Consider the following 24403-nt stretch of genomic DNA (forward strand, 5'->3'; position numbering starts at 1 on the left):
AAGCCCAAATCATCTCTCCTTTTCAATAACCAGCAGCATAGCAAGGGAGTTTCACCCTCAGAAAAGATCTCATTCTTGGGGGATGGTGTCTTTTCTGGAGTTTTGAGGGACAAAGAGGAGCTCTGGGCAGGAAAAACTGAGGTTCAGTTTCACTGTCCCACCATGGACGTGTCTGAGGCTGTACCAGGGAAATCCATACACAATGAAAACACAGACAAGGGAGATTTGCACAGCTTTTAGCTTAGGTCAAAAAAACATGTAATTTGTTAAGGAAGAGGGCACTAACACGTGCCACGTCACGCTGAATTTTCTTGAAAAATAAAAAAAATAACAAAGTTAAACTTTCAGTCAACCTGAAAATATTAGCTTTTTATGGGGGCAGGGCGGAACGAATGGAACAGCAGTGCTTTTTTTTTTTTTTTTTTTTTTTTTTGGATTGCCCATTTTCTGAGTCTTCTCAGAGAAAGAATGATAGGGGAGTCAGGCAGACAGGAAATAGGTGTGGGGGGAAATATTTAACAAAGTATTAAAGATGCAGCCCAAGTAGAAAAGGTTGGCTTTCATGACGTGTGGCCAAAATATACGTCAGGGCACAATGATAAATGTTGGCTTTCTGGGATTGAAATTTGACATTTTTTAACTGGAGAAAAAAATGTGAATGAGTCAGTAGCATAAGGAATGTTATAGACAATGCAGACTGAAGCAATAGTTTGTCATTTCTAACTCTGAAGGGGAAAGTTCCTTTCACAAAGTACAAGTTGCACAGGTTCAGGAAAGAAGAGATTTTAAGCGTAGAAAATTTTCTTTTTTAAACTTTAGAACAACACTTTGGAGAAAAAAAAGAGAAGGGCTTTCCCTTAAGCCTAAGATCAAAGATCAGGACCTGTGGGCCATAATGGGCCATAATGGGCCATAATGGTCTTTATTAACCAAACTCTTGACAGAAAACAGGGTTTTATTAACCAAACTCTTGACAGAAAACAGAGATTTAAGAATGAGTTTCACATCTGGATTTAAACTCCCAATGTTTATTAAATGCCCTTCATTGAAATTTTGTCTTCCTTTTAATGAATAAAAATTATACCCTCAAACTTTAAAACGTTCCCCACCTAATTTTTAAATATTTCAATTTCTTCTCTATCATTGATTAAGATCATTTTGACCTACTAAGAGAGCCCTATCTCCTGTGTGTATCTCTCCTCTGACCATTAGTCAACAATCATGTGCTTTCTAAAATAGATTTTTAAGTGGTGAAAAGAAGGACAATGATGGTGAATAAGATGATAATAGGATACTTTTTTTCTGTCTTCTTTTCTGAGGTCAGTGGATGCTAGTTTAAATCTGAAACAAGCCCTACTTCTCTATTATTAATTCCTTTCACCAAAATTCCAAATATTCTATCTGGTCTCCAGATAGAAACACTGGTATCAAAAAATGTCAGTTCTATTGATGTCCTGGGTTTTATGTTGGGATGGAAATGGTGGGGAAAATGGTGAATCCATGAATAATCCTATGTTTTCACCCCAATGAAAATCCAGGGAGAGCTTACTGTACTTACACTCTCTCTCCTTCTCTCTCATGGTTTAGGCAGGAATGTGGAGGGAGCGCTGACCTCCAGCATCCACACAAAGAGAATCGGACAATAAAGAAGGTCGACTCTTTCTACACAGACCTGCCTTTGTGCTCTGTGTGGGGCTTGATCCTCGTGGCCCGAAAGCTCAGTGGATGCCAGGGAGATAGATGTGATGTGTTAGCCTCAGCCAGGGTAGCAGCTGAGCCACTTTCACACAGGCAGGCAGGTACGGCCGAGCCTGGTAACAGATGAGAACCCCTAGGGAGCCCTTGACTATGGAGAATGAAAAATCAAAAGAAACCATATTGGACACAGATACAAAGGGAGTCCCCTGCTCCTTTTCTCTCCTCCCTTGTTCCCTTTCTCCCCTTCGTTAGGAAACATCAATGGATGTGGAAAGCTGTCTTTCCCCTGGAAGCATTTGCGTGCCCTGGGACTCCAGATGCTATTCTATGCAAATGGTTTCCATCCTTTCCTGCCTGGGGAGATGTTCTTTAACCCATCTGCATATCCATTTTCTGTCTTTTCTGGAAGAGGGAGGCAAATTGAGAGATGAAAATACTTTCCAGACAACTGTCTCCTCTGCTGCACTGTGGTTGAGTGGAAATGTGATCGGGTGAAGCAGAGTTGGGCTGCTGTGGCTGTCCACGCACCGGTGTCAATGCCAGCGTCTTGGGAAGGGGGAGGGGAGATGTGAGGAAGCAGGGTCCCGAAGCGAGTCAGTGAAGTACCAATTAAAAACTTTAAAAACACTAGGTATTTTCCTCACATTTGGAAGTAGGGGGTGAAAGTATGTGAAAAGAGTCGGCATCAAAATTGGGTAAGTACTTTCAGTGTAGTATAATTAAATTTTCTATTTCATTGTTAAAGATGACCCACTCCACTTCCCTATTTGCTTTCAAAGTATTACAGTATGATTTAAAGTATTTTTTGGTTTTGTTTTTTCGTTTCATGGTATCTCTATGAGGTAAAGCCAATTTTATTATTCTCATCATATGACTGAAATTTTTTAAAAAGTACAAAGAATGACAACCCAGTACCGGGATTCTGAGGTAAAATAAATTGTAACTGTGAAGTTAAACCTCCCTTAAAAGCTGTGTGTCAAGGAGGATTCCAGGCATTTCAGAGTTTCACACCTAGTGCTCCTTACCTCTTCAGCCCATGTTGATACTAAGTCACACTTAGAACAAAAGCTCAGATAATATTCAAATAAACTTGAGATACACTAGAATGTTGAAAGGATATTTAAAATTATTATATTCCATATATTCCTCTTTATTAAAAATGAATCTAATATCCTGAAGAAATGGGATACATTTTAAAATGTAGTTGAGAATAATTATACTGGGTTTTGACATATCTGGTAGTGTTACTGGTCTGCCGTCCTACGCTGATGTTAGTTAAAAAGAGTAAATAATTCACCATTAAAAAAAATTAATCCTTTAAAGGGGATCAGGGTTTCCTTTACCACCTTTATCTTCAAGGACATGTGCACACACACACAAGCCTATGTCTTAAAGCAATATTCTAGCAGGGAGTTTGTGATATGTAAAAATCCCTTGTGCTAAAGTTAATACACAAATAATACTTTTAGTATGAATCAACCATATGTATGTATGATTCTGATATTAACACAGCAGTGTGGTGGCTTTTGTGTTTTGTTTATTTTTATCCCTTAGAGAACACACATCTATAGTTAAGAAGACAGCGTGGTAAAGAAATCTCAATGCAGGTCCTGAATCAAATTAAATCATAATAGGCTAATCTAAAGAAACAAAGTATGGAACACATGTGCTTCCTCTCACACTCACGGCAGACATCAATAATCAGTCATGAGACTTTACACCGTACTGTGCCTCAGAACCCTTCTCAACAATGCTGCAAGGAATCATTACTATTAATCAAGCTGGCATAGAGGTTAGGGTAACTCTCTGTTTGCCCAACCCTGGACTAAACTTCTCATCTATTTCTGCCTCGGTTTCTCTAGTTCAGGGAGGTGATTATAAGGATTAGAGTTTTGTATGAATATAGAGTTGTGAATTTCTGGAATAGAGCATCAAGAGATGATGTATCTTTGTTTTTTTTCTCTTGAAAGTAGAAGTAAGGCAGGTAATGTTAACGTTGGGTTAACTCTATTAAAAATAAGAAGTTACAGGGGTGCCTGGGTGGCTCAGTTGGATAAGCAGCTGACTCTTAAATTTGGCTCAGGTCATGATCTCTGGGTCCTGGAATCAAGCCCCATGTCTCCGTACTCTGCCCTCAGCAGGGAGTCTGCTTCTCTCATGGTTGCCTCACCTAAAGAAACTGTTACTCATAATATCATTGGTAATCAGATGTATAATGAATCAGAGATTTAATACAAGCAGAGTTTCATCACCAAAGAATGCTTTTCTAAATACATTTATTGCGTAAATGTATTATTGAAAGTCTTCTTACTGAAGTTCAATATCTTTCCTAAAAATATTCTTCTATAAATTTAAAAAAAAAAGGCTATTCTATCCAGCACCTGGGATACACTTCCTTCCTCCTCTTTACCTAATTAGTGCTTGTCTTATGTCATCTTCACTGAAATGCCAACACCCCAGAAAGGTCTTTCCTTATAAGAGTCAATCCAAAGTAGATTACCAACACTCCTATTATTTGATCTCATAGCGTTCTGTTCTTTTCCTCTATGACATTTACCACAATTAGAAAAAAAAAAAAAAAGCTATCCACCCATTACCTACTTATCTATCTGTCTGTCTGCCTATCTATCTACCCATCCCTCTAATCTATCGTCTACCTCTACCTATCTAAACTGATTGGGTAGTTGTCTTCTTCAAAAGAGTGGGTACGGTATTTTTTGTTTACCACCTAAGACCCTGACTTACTCTAGAAACCTTGACTGCCCATTAGAATCACCTAGGCAGCTTTTTAAAAACCCTTATGTCCAGCCAAACCCTGGAAGAATTCCATCAGAGAGAAGGAAACCCAGGCATCGGTGTGTTTGAAAGCTCTCTCCCCATGTGCAGTTAAGACTGAGAAACCACAGTTATGTCGGGAGAAGCATCAGTGTAATTGCCACAGCAAGCCCAAGTGTTTCCATGCTAAAATGTGCTAAATAATTTTAATAGTGCACTGCATAATGACATTGTACACAGCACTGTAAGTTACAAAAACCATGGAAACTATCAGAATCTAACCCAGCACCATCCTAAAGGGGTAGGAAATGTGGAGACAGATACACTGACAGTGCAAAACAATGTTTTTGCTCTATGTGCCACATTCTTGTGCTGGCCTATGAGTGGACTGAACTCAGAAACAAAGTACTTCCCTTTTCAATGAGTCTAGCAGTTTGCCAGTGATGAGTACAAAAGCTGGGGGAGGTTTTATGCTCATTCACAATCGGAGCTAAGCTGGTGGGATCATCTCTCTCCAAAGTGTGGCTAGAGGCGATTAGAAACAAGAGGAAGATTTAAAGCTTGATGCTTCCTAGACATTAATTGGGAGTGGGTGCGTCAATCCGAATGCGGCCACCTGCCTGTAAGACATGTATTTTAAAAAAGGATTTATGCAAAGCGTCTGATTGTCTTTTGCTGTGGATACCCGCTGAGTCTCCAAGCAAGGGATTGGTGAGCTTTGGGTGGGCAACCCAGAGCTTGGCCACAGTACTTAGCTCGGGAAACAACTGGTGGGGGTGGGGGACACAGAACGGGGATCAGAAGAGCTGATTTGAGGCAGTGCTGTGTCACCTACCCCCTTGGAAGCCATGTACAAGTTATCTGTCCTCTGAGTCTCAGTTTTTTCAATTTTGTAACTAATAATAAATTACCTAAAAGATTGTGAGGGTCAGCTGTAAGGCCCTATGTAAATGCTGGTCATTATCACGGCTAAGCGCCTTACAGCAGCCATCACTCTGCACCTCCAATTCTTCTTTAATACAGTGAGGGTGAGACCCACCTGCCTTCCTGAAATATTTTATAGGTTACTAGATAATATCATTCTGCCGCTTTTATAAAAAAAAACCTTAGAAACACTACATTTTGTCAAATTATTCAATAAAGATCATTTGTGATTAGATCAAAAGCTTAAATTAAGCATAAGCTCCAGCCTCCTTTTTCCTCCTGAAGCTCTAAAAATAATAGGATTTAGAAAATCTAACAAATCCGGGAAACAAGAAGTGATGTCTTAGGTGGATCAGAAATTCTGAAAACGCCATAAAAATGGGAAAATAGAAAATAAAGTTGGATTTAAGAAGAAAACCAAAGACCAGAAAAGAGATATGGAGAGATTAGCCCACAAGGTAAGAGCAGCATTGAGGGGATTCCAAGCTTGGACTTGGCACATATGCGGAGATGAAGGGGACCCTCAGGTGGCTGGTGGGGTGTTATGATATAGGCAACTGGGCAAACTGGCCCGTCTTTCCTTCCCTGCTTGTTTCAAGAAGGAAGCAAAGGAGATGCCTTCTGCAAGTAGAATCAAGGGTTTTGGATACCTGTGCTAGAGGGATGAAGTGGGGGCGGAGCCCAAGATGATAAGAAGCCCCTACATCAAGAAGACTAACTATTGAGGGCAGCCCAACTGGTAGCACATTCAACCCTTCCACTCAAAGCACCAGAGGCTGGCTGGAATAAATGATAATGTAGATTAGTAGATACAGCATTTGTGAAAGTACTACCAGGTCCAGATACCAAGATGAATATCCAACTAAGTTTCACCAAGGGCTTGAATAAAACCTACACCAGGTAAGAGCAGTGCCCAGCTCAGCAGATAATTAGTAGGCAGCCAGGCAAACCAAACTAGATATTAGAATAAGTATGATTACAACCCCCAAAGTAGATGTGAGTATATTTAGTATACTTAAAAAACCAGCTAGATAGTTCAGAAATTAAATATCTGATGGTTGAAAGTAACTGCTGAGAGAGGAGCTAAAGAGCGGAACGGAAATAGCTCAATTAATGAGTCAACACTGAGATGAAGTGTACTTTCCAATACTCTGGACGAGATCAAAGAAATGGATCATGTGAAAGAAATATGGAAAGATGAGTAGAATGGATCCAGTGGTTTTACCTAGTGTGCATTTTAAAAAAGAGAACAGAAAAAAAATATATAAAAGAAATAATAGAATGATTTCTATAGTTTAAGGAAAAAGGACCCTTTGAGTGGAGGCTGGGGGATTTGGTGACATAGATCTATCACTCGTATCTGTAATTTATGGAATATATCACACACATAATTAAAAGTAAACATAAAGAAAAAGCTCAGTCATTGGAGAGGTCTGCATTAGGCAAGGAGGGTAGGCACATGATCAAGATTTTCTGTCTTTATGGTTTTACACTCTCAGCTAGGAAAGGAGGACATCCATTTATAGAGAAGTAACCACTGGTATTATCTTACCCTGGAAAGGACCTCAGACTTTCTAAACCAATGTACTTTCAACTCTTAGTACCTTATTACATCAGAGAAGAACTATAATTTTTGGCCCAGGGAGCTCAGTTTTGTAAAAGAGACTTCTTAAAAATTGATTAAGTTGATTCATCCTTTTAATCTAGAACACGATATGACAATGTGAATCAAGAACTTTATAGTTCATTTCACTTGGTCTATTTATTTGACTGTAATGAATCTAATTGAAGGCAATCATCATAAATTTCAGAAAATGTGTATGAACACCATTCACAAAAATTAACTTGAAGCGGATTAAAGACTTAAACGTAAGACCTCAAATCGTAAAACTCCTAGAAGTAAATAGAGGGAAAAAGGTCCCTGACAGTGGTCTTGACAGTGATTTTTTTTGAAAAAGTAGAAGGAAAAAAGGCAAAACTAAACAAGTAGAGCTACATTACATGTAAAATTTCTGCACAGCAAAAGAAATAATAAATTGAAAAGGCAACCTAGGGAATGGGAAAAAATATTTGCAAACCATGCATCTGGTAAGGAGTTTATATCTAAAATATATAAGAAATTCATACAACTCAATAACAGCAACAACAAAAAGCAAATAATCCAATTAAAAATACGCAAACGAAATACAGTGGGCAAAGGAACTAAACAAACAGGTTTTCAAAGACGTACAAATAGACAGTAGGTACCTGAAAAGGTGCGTAACATCACTAATCATCAGGGAGATGCCATTCAAAATCATAATGAGATATCACCTCTCACTTGTTAGGATGTCTATTACCAAAAAGACAAGAGAGAAGATATATTGGTGAGGATGTCGAGAAAAAGGGAACTCTTGTGCACTGTTGGTGGGAACATAAATTGGTGAAACATTATGGAAAACAGTATGGAGGTTTCTCAAAAAATGAAAAACAGAATTACCATATGACACAGTGAGGCCACTTCTGGCTATATAACTAAAGGAAATGAAATCAGTATCTTGAAGAAATATTTGCACTCCTATATCGTTGCAGCATTATTCACAACAGCCTAGATACAGAAACAACCTACGTGTCCGTTAACAGATGAATGGATAAAGAAAATGCTAGATATTATATATATAACATATGCAGCGGAATATTATTCAGCCATAAAAAGGAAATCCTGCTATTTCTGATAACATGGATGGAAGTGGAAAACATTATGCTAAGTGTAATAAGCCCAGCAGAGAAAAACAGATGTTGTATGGTATCAATTATATGTTGAATCTTAAAAAAAAAAAAAAAAAGTTGACTGTATATAGAGAGTAGATGGTCGTTACCAGGTACTGGTGAATGGGGGGAAGTGTGGAGATGTTGTTCGATGGGTACAAACTTACATTTACAAGATGAATAAGTTCTGGGGATCTAATTACAGCATGAAGACTATAGCTAATAATACTGTGTTGTATACTTGAAAGAGTAGATCTTAGGCATTCTCACACAAAAAAAAAAGTTAAAAAAAAAGAAAATGTGTGTGTAAGAGCTATTCATTAAGATATTATATACATAGTGAAAAATGGGAAAAGTTTATGATTAAATAAATTATGGCATACTCACATGGCAAAATACTATGTAGTCAGTAAAATGTTGCCAGGGAAGCTTAAGTGACATAGAAAAATGCTTTTATAAAATGTGAGATAAAAAATAAGGGTAAAAATCGGTATATGCAGGATAGTCTCAGATAAGTAAAAACAAATACATAACAACCACAGAGAGATATGCTTAAATCTTAGCTTTAAAAAAAAGATCTCTAGGCTCTTCTTTTTAATATTTTTTTGCATTAAAAAAATTTTTTTCGATTATTATGTGTCAGATTTATATTTAAAAACATTCCATCCTAGAAATAAAAGATCTATGTTCTCTTTGGAAGCAAAATAGCGCTCCGCTCGAGTCATCACAGGCTGTCTCAATCTCTCAGTCTACTCACTCAGCTGACGCGGAGTTGCGCAACAGGTGAGTTTCTGAGCATCTCCCCCTGTCTCTGAGTAACCATCCCCATGCTCCGAAATGCCTGAAACTGCATCGGGTTAGGTGGCACTCGTTTCCTTTTCGGATTGACACTGTGGTCACCTTGCATGAATGTCTGGGATGACAAAAACGTCTGTCTTAGACAGAAAAGTTTTAATATTTTTATTGCTCTCAATAAATTATGCGTAAATTATGTGTAAATAATTCTCTGATTTTTTTTCCTTTTTTTACATCAGTCAGCTAGGCCCTGGCCCAAGAACTACTCGCCTATAAAATTAGTAAATTTGCTCATGGAACACCACATCAAAAACTAATGATGTACTGGGGCGCCTGGGTGGCACAGCGGTTAAGAGTCTGCCTTCGGCTCAGGGTGTGATCCCGGCGTTATGGGATCGAGACCCACATCAGGCTCCTCCGCTATGAGCCTGCTTCTTCCTCCCGCTCCCCCTGCTTGTGTTCCCTCTCTTGCTGGCTGTCTCTATCTCTGTCAAATAAATAAATAAAATCTAACAACAACAACAAAAAAAAAAACTAATGATGTACTGTATGGTCACTAACATATCATAATGGAAAAAAATTAGTAAATTTGCAATACCTGAAATAATGGCCTCCTGCTCCATTACAGGCTTTTCCCACCTTTCCCAGGTCCTCCAATCTCATGACCCACTATTTTGTTTTAAGAGCCCTGCAGGAGAGGAATGCAGTGTAATTAAACCAGGCAAAAAATTATTTACCAAGATGGCTCATTTCTTTCTTGCAAGGACTATTCAAAACCATGAAGAACATGTGACTTCTGAAAGGCAACACTTTCACTCATAAGGCTTCCCTAGGACACCCTTTTGGATTGGGTCCTTGGCACCCTCTCCCCATTTGGAGTGTCTGCTTAGATCTCTTATAATAGCTGCATCCAGTTACACCAGTTCCATGTCTCCCGCATCGAGCACACGTAATAATGATCACATCCAGAACAAGGTGAAGCAGATGCTTTTGGTGTTCTCAAGATTTTGCTCAAGTACAGTTAGAATGTCTTTCCCTCCCATCTTTGAGTTTGCATGTCATAACATGTCCACAACCCACCAAGGGCCCGCCTCTTCTATACTGTTTATAATTTTCTCCCAGCATAATTCCTTTATAATGAGTCCCTTGTCAGTTCTGATTATGAATTTAGTCCACATTAATCTGATCCAGCATTTCAATAAGGATGGCTAAAAAGACCATGAGCACTTCACCTGTTCTTGTTCCAGCCCAGTTGAGAAGCCAGATCTAGCAGTTGCATCGAAGCTCATGAAATTCTATTTTATATAATAATCCTACCCTTGGCTTTATCTTATTTTCTATATCTATTTTCCCTTTACTTTGATTTACATACCCACTTATTTTTAGCACGTTTTAGAATTATTTATATGATACTTCAAACTTCGGTGGGGGGCAGTCAGGGAAGGAAAGTATGTGAATATTTATTTATTCACATAAAAACTTCTTCCAAGCCCCCGGGGAGAAGCCAGAGCTTCATGGTACCTTTTGTAATCGTTGGCATCAATCCAACAAATTGGACTGCTGTCCACTTGTGTAAAGAAAATAGGTTCAGAGAGACATGGCTTGGAATGTTTTCCTTTCATTGTATGAATCTAGAAGAATCAAAGAATCTTTGAGGATTAGTTAATAGACGATGTAAAGCATGAATAAAATGATGCATTTGTGATTAGAAATTAATTTTGAGGGGCGCCTGGGTGGCACAGCAGTTAAGCGTCTGCCTTCGGCTCAGGGCATGATCCCGGCATTCTGGGATCGAGCCCCACATCAGGCTCCTCTGCTATGAGCCTGCTTCTTCCTCTCCCACTCCCCCTGCTTGTGTTCCCTCTTTCACTGGCTGTCTCTATCTCTGTCGAATAAATAAATAAAATCTTTTAAAAAATTAATTTTGAAATATTAGTGTATTGATTTTCTCAGGATTTCCTTACTAACTTTACCCTCCCCATTGCCATCTCCTACCACTGTTGAAGGTGTTTTTTTACTCCTTTCTCTTGAGGTAATATTGTGGCAAAATGGAAAGAGAAAGTAAAGCATCGACTGCCAGCTTTTGAGTTTCCAAGAGAATTTTTGTAACTCATGGCAGAGTTAAATGTATGCAAGAAAAGGACTTGGAGACATAAAATCTAAGGACATACAGGGCCAGGATGTAAAATTTTTGCCACAAATAATAGGTTAATAAAAGGTAGGTGATATGATCATGAGTCTTCTCATTCTAGAAGAGATGGGAGATCTTTAGGATTGGAGGAGAGAGAGAGGCAGAGTGAGAAAGCAAGATTGAGACTATGGTGAGCCTTCTTAATAGAAAACCATGAACTCTGTTCTAGACAGGCCACGTTCCATCGTGAGGTGAAGATAGTCTCTGTTTCAGAGATCTGAAGAGCCCAAGACGGCATGCCTCCCAGAATCCCTCCACATGGTCATGGTACTATAGCAGTAGAAACACTGCGTCTAGACAGAGAGCCTGAGACAGCCCCACTGACAGCACCTAGAAGATTCCTACACACTGTTGAGAGGAGTTCTAAGTGGCTAATGAGGGATGATGGACCTGGAAAGGTCTTATGTCCAAGTTAAGGAAGACCCAGGTTGATCTTTTCTTCTCCCTGTGCATACTACCTTGGGACTCTTGTTGACTCCCAAGAAATACACATAACAATAATGAGGCTGTGTAATGTGGTGATTAGAAGAATGAGCATCTTTGGACCAGTTTGCCTGGTCCAAATCCTAGCCCTCCCTGGTACTAGCTGGGAGACATTAGAAAATATTCTTTACCTCTCAGCACCTTGGTTTTCTCATCTATATAGTGGGAAAGATAGTTACATCTATCTCACATGGCTATGGGAGGATTAAATAAGTTAATCTATTTAAAACCTTAGTACAGTGCCTGATCCAGTACCTGACGTGTTAACACAAATTATAATTATTAGCATTATTACTATTATTTTGTATTTTCTATTATACCTCCCTTTCTTTCCTGCCTTTTTTAGTTGATAAATTCTGATGTATCCTTCCAAACTGTAATAGTATCCACACCCAGTTGGCAGCCCACCAGAGCCACGTGACTAGAAGAAAAGTAAGTATCCAAAAGAAGGGAGAGGCTGCTGTTTGGGGCAGATGCAATTTATAGTTGTGGTCCAGGAATGGGCATGTGGCTTAGGTTGGGACAATTGGAGGACCTCTTCAAATATGAAATATTCATAGATTAGAAATACAGAGGTATTGGGAGAAAGGGTGATGGAGCATAAGCCGGGTTGTTTTGTGTTCAGGACTGAATGGGAGGAGGTTTGTGGAAACAGCACAAATGAATTCCTTACTCAAGATGTTTAGCTGTGAAAGGAAGGACAGATGAGTCCTTGCAGTTGTGGAGATAGAGGAAATGGGGAACTGGTTTTTAGATGGATTGCATACATGGCTGTTGAATTTACCCAGGACAATGGAAAGAGTCAAAGTCCTTGACGAATATGTGAAAACGGCCAGAGCATCAGTGGTCCAATTAAGTGAGAGAATCTGTAAACTTTTTGCCTAAAAATAAGGCAAGAGTGACGTGGGAGAAACAGAGATCACATTCAAAGTCTGTCTTCTGAGGTAGAGCTGCAGAGCTCCAGTCACCCAGCATAGCAGGGACAGAAGTGCAGTCAGTCCCTGTGAGCAAACATGGTGTCGTGGGGTGAGTTCTGTTCCTCCCCCAAATTCATATGTTGACACCCTAATCCCCAGCACGCCAGAATGTGACTATATTTGGAGATAGGGCATTTAACGGGGTAATTAAATTAAAATGAGTCCACTTGGGTGGGCCCTCAGCCAGCCTGACTAGTGTTTTTAGAAGGAGAGAAGATTAAAACACCAACAACACAGATAGAGGGATAACCATGTAAGGACATAGGGAAAGGGGACACCTGCAAGTTAGGGAGAGAGGCCTCAGAAGAAACTAAACTGGCAGATACCTTGATTTTGGTCTTCTAGCATCCAGAATTGTGAGAAAATTAATCTCTGTGGTTTACACCACCAGTCTGTGATACTTTGCCCTGGCAGGCCCAGCAAACAAATGCACGTGTGCAGAGTTAATCAGGATCGGGAGCCTTACCAGGGCAGAAGGAATCAGGTGCTGTGAGAATCATCTCACTGGAGAGTAGGCCTCCACAAGAAAGCATTCAGGCAGACTGCTGGTCTCAGGGCAGACTTCTTTATCTGCTCATGGGAAGGGAACATTGCCACACGGGAGGAAGAGGATGAGGAGGACTGGGTTGTTCCTCTGGGGATGCCAGTGGGGACAACAGAAGTCTGGTTCCCTTGGTGGCACTTCTGAGTACTTGGAGAACCATCTTATTTCCCAGGAGACACAGAATTGCATGATTAGCAAAACCTCTTGAGGCTCAGAATAAGATACTGGATCCAAGTGGGGAAGACAAAACTAGTGAGGGTAAGAGCCACACTGAGCCTGGAGACCCACTGTTTCAGTTCCCAAAGTTCCTGCCCACCTGGAATCTGGCTGTCCCTGTATCATCACTTGAGGGCTCACTTTGAGCTCTAAACTATGACCCAGGGGCGCCTGGGTGGCTCAGTCGTTAAGCGTCTGCCTTCGGCTTAGGGCGTGATCCCAGCATTCTGGGATCAAGCCCTACATCAGGCTCCTCCACTGGAAGTCTGCTTCTTCCTCTCCCACTCCCCCTGCTTGTGTTCCCTCTCTCGCTGGCTGTCTCTATCTCTGTCAAATAAATAAATAAAAAATCTTTAAAAAAAATAAACTATGACCCAAAGTTCCCAGATACCCTACAGACTTAAGTACCCATGCCTAGCCAACCTAAGGGTGCCTTGTCAGGTCCAGCACTTGACCCGTTGATGACTTATATCCCAGGAAAAGTGGGTAACACTTGCTTCAGGAAACTTCCATCAGGACCTAACCCAGACAACTTGCTTTCAGCCATTATTGTCACTTGGCGTTCCCCTCTCAGGACTCTTAGAAATATACCATATGCGAAGAGGAAGCTCCTTGGATTTTTCCCCTTATAATCTCTCTGATGTAAGAGTACAGAGCAGAGCTTAATTAATACAGGAAATATAATTACCGATGATGACAAGGTCTTAAAAGTCCTCATGAGCTTCAGCCATATTATTATAAAACCACAGTCCCAGGAGAGGAAAGGAAGGGACAGGAGAAACTTTCTGATATGAGGAGCCTCCAGAGCTCTCTGTCATTCTCTGTTGATGTGTGACTTCTTCCACGCAGGTGTCTTAAGTAGTTTTCTTCTGACAATTGCCAATTCATTCATTCCCATTTGCTTTTGGCTCTCAGTTGGAAAATCTCTGATTTTTCCCCTACTGCCAACTTTTCCTGCTCTTAATTTGATTAAATCATTTACTTCATATATAACATCTAAGAGTTTATATGCTGATTAATGTGCTTGCAATCTTTTAAATATTTCTATTCCCAATCAACTCAAAAAATGATCAAAAAGAGAGTCATATTCGTCTCTGTTTTTGGCAGAGACCATGTCCTCTTCTGTAAGGTCAAATTTAAGTCACAATTCAACTTAAAAAATGTTTAGTGGAAAATCGAGAAATTCTCCCTAGAACTTCATTTTTCCTTCTTCATTGCTGTTGATACTCCTTTATTTTACAGCTTTGGAGAAGGCATTAAGAGGAAATGTGAATCAGAGCTCTGCTTATGGTCTCACTGCCTTATTCATCTCCTCAACTTGCTGAGCTGGGGTTGGGGGTGGGTGGGTGTGGAGTGGAAAAGATAGGAGAGTTGGGGAGAGACAGAGACAGAAACGGAGATAGAGAAGCACAGAGAGAAAGAAAGAAGACAGATGGAAAGGGAATAAATGAATAAAGTAGTAACATATGGAAGCCAAAAGGGGCAGAAATCAGGCATTAAAACTTTTATTTCATCTTATATCTACTTACTAGAATATAAGCATAGAGATTAGGTGCTTTTAATGGGGATGTGAGCATGCTTTTTTCACCCAGGATAGATAAGTCCTTGGAGCGCTTAGCAGCAGGCTAAACAAATTGTCTTAACTGCCTTGAATGCTCTGAGCAAACTTGCCATTTTTATTCATGGGCCTCTGATCCATGGCTCCCAATGGATCCATGAAGATTAAATAAATTATGTCTCCAATCATTAGTGAGCCCTACTCTCTTTTTTCATGACAAAGGTGGAGCTTGCAGAAATGCTGCAGATGAAATCTCAGCTTTATATTGGGCAAGAAAATATTTTTGTCTTCACCTTTATTTTCATGCCAGGGGGCTATGCAGAGGATTGAAGACGGTGCCTGGGCCCAGCTCAGCCCATCCTATGGATGGGGTATGGCCAAGGCATGGAAAAGGGGTGAGGGGACATCTTGCCAGCCGGGGCCCCATGCTGAAAGGGTGACGTCAAGCAGTAATGCTCATTCTCTCCCAGCAGTGAGGCTGTGCTTCACCTGCAGAAGGAGAGAGAGGTGGAGGGGAGCCCTTCTGTGTTCCTCATGGAACATGCTTTCCTATAAGATAAAAACAAAGGCTTGCTTAATGCTATCAGGGAAGATGTCCCTCCCCTGCGAGGACCCAAAGTGCCTTTCCTTGCAGGGACATGCAGTTTCATTATATCACCCAGAGGAAGGTCCTCCATTCACCTGCCTCATCCCTGCAGTCTGGCGATGACCTCAAGCTGGACCAACAATCAGGGTCAGCGGGGAAATGGGAAATCTATCCTGAAAATTGCCTCTTTCCTTTGCTTTCTCCCCCCACCTCTGTCCTCCTCCCAAAGGTTGTTTCTCCTGTTAGATGTCAAGTTGATGATTTTAAATCCCAGATGTGTCATGCTCAGTTAGTGAATAACAGACTGTCAAATAGAGCAATAAATCTTCTTGCTCAGTGACTGCTGTGCCGAGCGCCATAGCACTCACATACCCACTAATTCTGTGTGATGAGTGAGGCTGGCGGCAGCCCCGTGTTCTCCAGAGACTGGTATCAAGGTGCAAACATATTGAGAGGGGATGATTGCTGGATCAGTCCTGCTTTCCTGGCCCCTTGGTTCATGACTAGAAATCCAAAGGCAATCTGCCATGGGAGCACCGCTAATTATGTTGGCGCAATGCCTCTTTGGAATTTCTCTCCTCCCTGAGATTCTGACAACTTTTTTCAGAGAATACCACGGTCCTGGCAAACTGATGTTTGAATTGTGTGAGGTTGTTTCTTGATGCTGGATTCCTTCATTTTTCTTCATTAGGTGATAAGGGGTGGAGTTTTTCTATATCTCCTTCTCTAGGAATATACCATCTGGAACGCCGGGAACTTCTCTTCTCCCAAGTTTGCTCTCTTAGCTATTCTTCTGGAGAAAAAGCACTGAGTTGGCTTTCGTGAGGACCAAGGAAAGGAATCGAAGGGTTTCATGGGATCCAGCCAAAAATGTTGCTAGCTTCATAACCCTTCTAGACAATTGTATTTCTTCCTTATTCTAGGTTAGATTGTCTCCAGGGAAGAGAAAGAAAGCCACCTATTGCCATATTTACCACTAAATAAATGTGACCCAAATTGGTTACAGGATGGGAATTCTGTGCCTGTCTGTGCTGTAAGAAATATTTAGAGCTCTTACTTTAATATCCCCAAGAGTATGATATCTTTCACTCAATAGCTAAGAGCAGAAATTCTAAACAAACTGCTAAGGTCTGAATCCCGGCTTTACTATTTGACCCTGAGCATGTTCCATAAATACTCCATGCCTCAATCTGCACAGCACAATATTGGCACTTCCTGTGTGAATCTAGCAGCACACCAAATGATAGAATGCCTGGGGGGCTTAGCGTTGTGTCTGTACCTCGCAAGTGTTTAGAATGTGATAGGAATTCTTAGTGTAATAACGCAGATGATCGGGATTTCAGCCATGTTCATTGTTGTTCTCGCTTATTATTTTACCTTTGACAATCCTTTAGTACCTCTCCCTGTGTGTTGTGTTATGTTTATAAAATCAGCATTTCTATCAGAGTTATGAGGTGTGAAACTGGGGTTTGACTCCGCTCACTTTTGGAAAAGTTCAATGACCTTAAACATTCTGTGTGTCTGGCATTGTTTAGTTGGAGGCACATCTGGAGAAATCCCTTTATATCCTCCTAGTCTCTTTGTCATTTTGTTTTCTCTTCAACACCTAGAATAAGAGACTTGTATCATGAGAAGGATGTGGAGGCAGAGGTATTTAGAAGTAGCACTGAGGTTTATCTGCTCTGGTAAGGTGAAAGTTTTGGTGTAGACAGGGAAAGTAATACCCAAGTACAGGCTTTGCAAGTAATGAATCATGGAACTTTACATCAAACACTAGGGATGTACTGTATGGTGACTAACACAATATAATAAAAAATATTATTATTTAAAAAAAAAAGAACATCATGGGTAACAAGTGTATCCTAAAAGTTTCCAGAGAAGGGGGAAAATCAGAAGTTCGGATGTCCTCTGACTTCTCAGTAGTGGTGCTGGAATTAATAAAACAATGAAGAAATGCTTTTAAAATGGGAATTATTTTTACCCAATTTTCTATACCCAGCTGAATTCTCAATCAAGTGTGAAAATAAATAAAGACAGTTTCAAATTAAAAAAAAAACATAATTTATTTGGGTTCCACAGAAGCTACTGCCAATGAAGTTTTAACCTTCTCACTTTGACCTCCTGGCAAATCCTTGGTGATTCACCATGTAACTGGATCCGGAATTTGTCCTCTTTAGGTAAAAATCTTCAGTTTTCACACAAGATCTATTAGATTGCCAATGTATCCCCAGGTCCAGTGCAAGTATTACATGTGATGCTTTTAAAACCATAGACTATTTGCTCGATGCAAAATTTTATTTGTCCCCATTAACTCTTTCATAGTTAATAATTCATAATATACCTTTTTAATATTCCAGGGTAAACTGATCACTGGAAGGAACTAGTTAAATGTAAAACATCAAAAATGTCATCTACTTTGTACTTTTTCTTGAAAGCCTAAATTCTCTCCTAGCTTTTGATTTTCTCTTATGACAGTTTATGGAAAAGCAATTTTTAAAAAAGATGCATTATCTCAGGCCACATTGTCTCTATCTGCCAAAAGGAATTCAATGCTGGTTCTTTTTGCATGGGTATCTTGTGATCACAGAATTAAATAATTCTTACACCAAAGAGCTATCAGTGTGGCTTCTTTTAGAGAAGGTCTGAAGTAGTGACAGAGAAGGAATCTGACTCTTTCATTGTGTGACCCTGGGAAGTCATTTAAATTCTTTGAATCTGTTTCCTGAGCTAATGTGCATAACTTCTGGACAATAGTAGTAACTCAACATACAATTTCTATTATAAGGCCAATTGCTAATATTGCTATTATTCAGTGATCAAGTTACTTCAGGGACAGAGAAAAAGTTATGTCAAGACAATGCCCTAGTAATAATGAAACAATTTATTCATTTAGTTATTCAGTGTTCAGGTAAAATGTGTGGGCTGCTAACTTAATGAGCTTACAAGGTCTATATTGAATAGACCCTGGCTTGAACATACTTGATCAGAGTGAAAAGGCATTAAAAAATGTTTCATTTTGGGGGCACCTGGGTGGCTCAGTCAGTTAAGCAAACCAACTCTTGATTTTGGCTTGGGTCATGATCTCGGAGTCCTGAGATCAAGCCCAACTATTCTATTTGCTTTCATTCTTGTTCTTTCCTCCTGTCTTGATTCTGGCATGTTTTCAGGTTTGCCAGTTTCAGTGAAGACAGATTTGGGTTTTGCTTTTGACTGTGGGCATCACTCATAGATGCGACCTGAGCCCTTACTCGTCATTGGAGACTTTTCTTTTCCTTGTCCCCCTAGGTCAGTGCTCTTGGCTGCCATCTCCAGGGCAATAGAAGTCAAAGATTCCCCAGGCTTCCCCACAGCCCTTGCCCACAGATCTCTACTAGACCAGTAACAATCCATGTCAAAGAAGTCTGTGAGTGGGATGGTTCCTGGAGAAGGATTCCAAAGAGAGGAGCTACTGATATGAGAGGGGGACACTGAGATCAACTTACAAGTTATTTGTAAAGGACACAAGTTAGAAAAAAAAGATAATTGTTCCATGTCCTCACAGATCAGACCTGCTTAACTTCTACTTTCTGCTCTTAGGAGACACTTGGGGATGAAAGGATAGAAGTGACAAAGGAAAGCAGACCACCTTTGAATCAGAGAGACAATCAAAGGCTAGAGAAAAGTCCATTTCAAAGCCATTTAGTGCTAAGCTAACTAGAGCTCTGAGGCCAAAGATGAGTCGTGAATATAAAATAAAAGTTTCTCAGTGAATTATTGTTACAGGTTATACTCAAGAAGGGATTTTTTTTTAAAAAACCAAGATAAAATTGTACCTAGGAATCTTTACACACTGTAAATTTTACTCTCAATTGTGTGTTATCTTTTAGAACACTTTAATTGGTCATTAATACATCTTTATACACAGATGCTTAAATAAAAATTTCTATTGACCAGAACAAACTTCCCAACTCTATGTCTGACAATTAATTGCTACAGTAATGAATAATTTAGCTGTTCAGTCCATAAGGACATAATCAAGGTGCAATGTGTGCCTGGTAGTAGCTTGCCCAAATTATATACCAGCCTCATCAGCACTGCTACTCTTATAAATTAAAACCAATAGAGAAATTATCAGAAACCTTCAATGACTCTCTTTAGAATAGAGGTTGAGGAGCAAATGCCAGCCATTGGGAGTCACGAAACCACCTTGACCCTCTCTGTCGTCCGGAGTTATGGCCTGGCTAGCCAGTCTTAAATTGTTTGTTCTTGAGTAAGATAGTGTTTGCTTTATTTTGATATTTTCAGAAGACACAGCAAATGCTCAGTATATGTATTTTGAAAAAATTAAGCAACCTATTTTTAGCTTGATGCTATCTCTCTTGGGCTCTGGCTTGACTTTTCCTCTTTTTACTAGCCACAGCCCCTGTGATTCTCACCACACCCACCCAGATGGCTTTCAGGGCTTCACTGGGAGCCCCTCAGCATGTGCTGGCAGTTCTTTGCAGCCCCTCTTTTTCATTCTTTTTTTCCCTATTATTTATTTGACAGAGAGAGAGTGCATGCGCAGCAGGGGGAGTGGGAGAGGGAGAAGCAGGCTCTCTGCTGATCAGGGAACCCAAGCCAGGGCTCGATCCCAGGACCCCGGGATCATAACCAGAGCTGAAGGCAGAGGCTTAACCAACTGAGCCACTCATTCTACTTTTTAAAGGGTTAAATGTTTATGTGTCAGTATCTTCCTCTAGCCCTGGAATCCAGGACACAGTGAGAATTCAGGGAGTGATGGACGAACTCAGACCCTGGTGAGCATGAGCTATGACCATCATCTCGATAACTTCATTTTTTTGATTTTATTTTTTTTAAGATTTTATTTATTTATTTGTCAGAGAGAGAGACAGGGCACAAGCAGGGGGAGCAGCAGGCAAAGAGAGAAGCAGGCTCCCCGCTAAGCAAGCAGCCTGACACAGGGCTTGATCCCAGAACCCTGGGATCATGACCCGAGCTGAAGGCAGACACTCAACCCACTGAGCCACCCAGGCACCCCCATCTCGACAACTTTAATTAATTTTTAAAGTGAGACCCATTTCTGAACCTTTGTTTTGTCATATGTCTTAGAATAAGTTAGTTAAATTCCAGTTAAGGTTTTAAGCTCTCCTTTTTCCCTGAGCTGTGTATGAATCCCAGGTTACTTACAGGATGCTAAATTGGTAAGGGACAATCGATCCCTGGTATTATCACTATTCACATCCTTCTTTGCATCTGCTGCAAAGGAATGGAGAGATTTCAGGGGGCAATTGGGGAGGGGAATAGATCAGGCTTGCTAATAGATTTATATGAAGGGTTAAGAGGAAGAATACAGGATGATTCCTAGGTAGGTAGCGTAAACACCTGGGTGTGTGATGCTGTCATTTGTCGTGATGGGGAAAAAAGAAGAAAAGAAAAAAAAGGCATTTAATTCTGGACCAGTTAAATGAGCAATGTTTATGTGACAGCCGGTGGAGCTATTCAGTAGGCGGCCAGAGCTACACAGCTGGAGTCTGAGACCAAAGAAGAGATGCAGGTGGGAAAAGGAGGCGTGTACATGAGAGAATAAACAACTAAGTCAACAGTCACAAGTGCCATAGTTCGATGGATTTTAAAAAGAAATACTAGTGTGAGTTTTCAAATCATCTAAAGCAAGAGACCCTATTAAGGTGTCACTCTGATTTGTCTTATGCTGCTCACTGGCAGCGCTCAGCCCAGCATCTGATTCAGGCCTTTCGTTTGCTCCGAAGGTAAGGCGCGGCCACCATGGAGTGTGGCAGCGAGCCCCGCCTCCATTCATGTGGTTCCTGCCTCTCAACCCAAACTGCAACCTCACGTCAACGATACGCGCTGACAGGTGCTCTGACACCGACATCCAATAAAAGTATAAATCGGTATGATTTCTAAATGCCAGATTACTAAAATCTGTTTTTCCACGCCCACCACAGTGATAAGCCAGGAAACATCCTCCACGCGTATTCTCTGAAGGGCAGGGCAAGACAAAAATGAAGGAATCTGTCTAACCCCCAGGGCCGGGATCCCCTCAAAAGTTACACTCAGAGAAGCCCGTCTGAGAGCCCGTAGACGAAGGCAGAGAACTTTCCACCTCTCACTTCGGTGGCTCAGGGAAGTGGGCTGCTTGTGCACAAGCTGGGGAAGGTGGGCGTATTAGGGGTTGTCTAAGATTCTCTGCATTGTGAGACACCCAGTCTTCAAAGTCTTACGCCCTTTCCCAGGCCGTGTGCCTCCCAGCATTGTTCTAAAAGAAGGGTTTTAATGGACATACTGGGGACAGGAGAGTAACCAAGTTTTGTGCCCTGGAAAGTATTCTTACGAATGGAATCCTCCCGCCGAGAGTACACGAGTAGACACTTGTCTTCTATTTTTCTCCCACTCGATCAACTCAGGATGGGAATTATAATAAATGGAAGACAAAATACATCGGTTCACAGTCAATTCGGATGCAATCTGCTAGTATAAATAATGGCAGAAACGTGGTGGGAAAGCCATCTGTCATTTTAAGGCAAACATACAGTTACTTTTTTTTTTTTTTTAATTCAACAGAGATAGAGACAGCCAGCGAGAGAGGGAACACAAGCAGGGGGAGTGGGAGAGGAAGAAGCAGGCTCACAGTGGAGGAGCCCGATGTGGGGCTCGATCCCATAACACAGGGATCACGCCCTGAGCCAAAGGCAAACGCTTAACCACTGTGCTAACCAGGCCCCCCAAACATACAGTTAGTTTTAAGAAAAGAAGTTCCAGAGGAATAAATAGACCCCAAGGATCTGATGCTTAGAATGCGTTTAAAGAAGAGTGGTTGGGTTTGCTTTCCCAGAGGATAAATCACGTTGTCACGATTCCAGGTTTTTGTTTTGCTTAGTTTTTCTATTGCTCAGGATGGTTCCGTTTAGGGCTCGGACCCTTGTGAATCTTCGGACGCCACCCAGATATGTGAGCGAGTATCGTCCTTAGTGAGGCCGCACATGGCCGGGTGTTGTGTTTGCTATTATATGCCGATGCACATGTGTGTTTGCCGTATATAACACACACACACACACACACACACACACATACGCACACACAAGCACGCATGCACGCACATCTTTTTGCTTCTAAATCCAAACCCTCTTTGTCAATTAAGCGAGCCTAGAGAGCTGGAAACACAACAGCAGCAAAAGGCTGGAGCTCACAGCCACTGCATCAAGCTGCATATGACATAAAACTGGATTATAATGTCATTCGCTAACTGACAGATCATTTAGTGTCTTGGAAGAGGCTGTTTTCACACTGCTGAAGCTCTCACAGGGGAATTCCGTGTGGGTTCCTTATTGTCAGAGCTATTTTTCACCCAATTTGTTTCCAAATGATGTCTAACCTGAGGTCTTCCCACTGAGAGAGGTTTAAGCCATGATTAATGAGGAGCGTTTGGCCAGGCCCACCTGGGAGATGGCCCATCTGCAAACTCAGGTAAGAAGGGGAGGCCTACAAGGCATCAGCCTGCGAGCAGCAGGCAGCTCCCGGTGGCTCGAGCTTTCTCGCAGCGGGGGCAAGGTGTTGGGTATGAGCCGCATTGTGTTTCAGGAGGCGCTGGAGAGAAGTGTCACTCTTGCTGGGTTTTTTTCCTGAGATGTTCGCGGGGGAAGTGCTCTCAGTCTTGGTGTTTAAAAAAAAAAAAAAATCCTGCTCCTCAAGTTCATTTATTCTCCTCAAAGCTTTCACACATATGTATGGCACTAGAACCAAATAGCCGCATACGCCGAGACATGGCTTTGTCTCCAAGGTCGGGATGATTGAGCCAACAGGAGTTAGCTGTGTCATACGGTAGCCTCTTGGGATGAGGTCCATCTGATCTTTTTTTAATGTCCTGTGCCTAAAATAATCTGCTTTCTGTTATGTTCAGATGTACCTGGTGTTTCTTTTTAAATGAATCGCTTTCTCTGTGAATTAAATACTGGAACAGACTTGGTTTTCACCAGGTCACTGGGTGGTATCAATCCTCTAATAATTTGAATAATTTAGAATCTTCGGAAAGGGAGATCATTTCACTAAAGAAATAGAATGATAAAAATTTGCAGAATGTAAAACCACGTTTGTTCTAAGACAAAATCATACGAGCGCAAACTGCTAAGGCGTTCCAGATCCTGTAAAAATAGCTAGCTGAAAAAATGCGTTGAGGGGGTCAGGACATAGTCATTCTCCATAACCAAGCTCATGCCTTCTGTCCTTTAACACACACATTCTAGGCGCTTCTCTCTAGGCTGTCATGAAATATGACATCCCACAATTCCTTCTGTCAGGACTAAAATCTAACAGATCCAACTGTCTCCAAATAAAACAGATTGTTTGCTAGGAACATTTATGACCCATAAAGAGTGAGAGTTTACCCTGGCAAAACATTCCTTCTTGTAAACAACCAACATTCCCTGAATCTCACCAGCTGACTTGTATCCATGGATTTCGCACTTGGCGTTTGGCTTCCTCCACAGCCTTCTTTGATGGCATTTTGTCCCCAACTGTTGTGCAAAAGACACTTTCTGCTGAATTGGTTCTACATTCAGACACCAAAACAATCCCACCCTTTCTTTAACTACTTCTGTTGCCAGCAACATGTTTACCATGATTTAGATGTCTATTATACGCATGAATGACTTGTCTACTTAATTTCATCAAAAAAATGAACCCTCATAAGTGGCACAGATGCTGGTATGATGGTAATCAAATTAGTTTTTGGACAGGTTTATGACCACTTGCTGTCAGTGAAGCTCTCTTTGGCTATCTTCACTCCTAATACAGTTTTGATGGTGATTAATGGCTCCATTAATACACAGTTTGTGTTATGATAGACCTAACATTATGGTCTCATTTGCTGACCACAGATGACAATACATTTGGTAAGATTCAGGTCCAC

At 40.9% G+C, this 24403-nt stretch overlaps 1 pseudogene; it reads right to left on the reverse strand.

Moving 5' to 3' along the window:
• LOC100476287 overlaps positions 1-23066 on the reverse strand; it is a 35738-nt pseudogene extending 12672 nt beyond the window's left edge.
• Positions 23067-24403: the final 1337 nt, after the last annotated feature.

The sequence above is a fragment of the Ailuropoda melanoleuca genome, chromosome 10 (genome assembly GCF_002007445.2).
Source record: "Ailuropoda melanoleuca isolate Jingjing chromosome 10, ASM200744v2, whole genome shotgun sequence".
Classification (NCBI taxonomy): Eukaryota; Metazoa; Chordata; class Mammalia; order Carnivora; family Ursidae; genus Ailuropoda; species Ailuropoda melanoleuca.